Source organism: Penaeus chinensis, chromosome 43, assembly GCF_019202785.1.
Source record: "Penaeus chinensis breed Huanghai No. 1 chromosome 43, ASM1920278v2, whole genome shotgun sequence".
In the NCBI taxonomy this organism is placed as follows: domain Eukaryota; kingdom Metazoa; phylum Arthropoda; class Malacostraca; order Decapoda; family Penaeidae; genus Penaeus; species Penaeus chinensis.
Window position 1 is genome coordinate 7,683,012 of NC_061861.1, and position 1,271 is coordinate 7,684,282.

The following is a 1,271-nucleotide window of genomic DNA, read 5'->3' on the forward strand; positions in this document are numbered from 1 at the left end:
CATAAATCATCACAAGAAGACGTATTCACTTGAAATTTGAAATTGGCGTATCTCGGCAAGAACCAATTCTATTCAGGTAAAAAATATTTTATTAATGTCTATAAGAGCAGAAATGGAGCATATATTCCTGACCTGTGAATCTTGATTTCCGATCATTTGGGGCCCCCTCAAAAACCCTTTAAATTTTTATTCCAGAATCCCTCTCCCTCTCTCTTTCGCTCTCTCCTCTCTCCTCTCAACCCTTTTCCATCTCAATCTCCTCTTCTCCTCTCTCTCTCTCACCTCTCTCTCTCTCTCTTCCTTCTCCTATCATCTATCTTCTCTTCCTCTTTCTCTCCCTCTCTCTCAACCCCCCCCCCTCCCCTCTCTCTTTCCCAGCCTCGTGTCTCTCTCTCTCTCCCCCCCCCCCCCCCCCCCCACCCCCCCCGCCCCCCCCCCCCCCCCCCCCCCCCCCCTCCCCCCCCCCCCCCCCCCCCCCCCACCCCCCCCCCCTCCGCCCCCCCCCCCCCCCCTCCCCTCAACCCCCTCCCAGCCCCCCCCCCCGCCCCTCTCACCCACCCACCCCCCACCCCCCCCAAAACCCCCCCCCCGCCCCCCCCCCCCCCCCCCCCTCCCCTCACCCTCCTCCCTTCGCCCTCCCCCCCCCCCCCCCCCTCAAAAATCCCAAAAAAACAAATTACATCCCCCCCTCCTCGCCTCTCTCTCTCTCTCTCCTCTCTCTCCCTTTTTCTTTTCTCTCTTTTCTTTTCTCTCTCTTTTCTCTCCAATTTTTCTCTCTCGCTCTCTCTCTCTTCCTCCGTCTTTCTCCCCTCTCTCTCTCCTCCTCTTCCTCCTCTCTCCTCTCCTCCCCTCTCCCTCCTCTTCTCTCTCCTCTCTCTCTCTCTCTCTCTTCTCCCCTCTCCTCTCTCCTTTCTCACGTTCTTTCTCTCTCTCCGCTCTCCTCTTTCTCCTCTCTCTCTCTCTCTCTCTCTCTCTTCTCTCACTCTCTCTCTCTCTCCTCTTTCTCCTCCTTTCCCCTCCCTCCCCTTCTCCTGAATATCAAAATATTCGTTAAACAAATAAATACTTAACCCGCCTTGACTTGTACCTCTTATTTCTTTAAACAGTAAAGTATTAAATAACCAGTCAGTTTTTTGATTTTTTTCAAAAGAGAGAAAAAGAAAAGGAGTGAAAAGAGATAGAGAGAGAGAGAAAAGAGAAGAGAGAGAGAAAAGGGAAAGAGGAAAGAGAAGAGAGAGAAGAGAGAGAGAGAGAGGGGAGGAAGAGAGGAG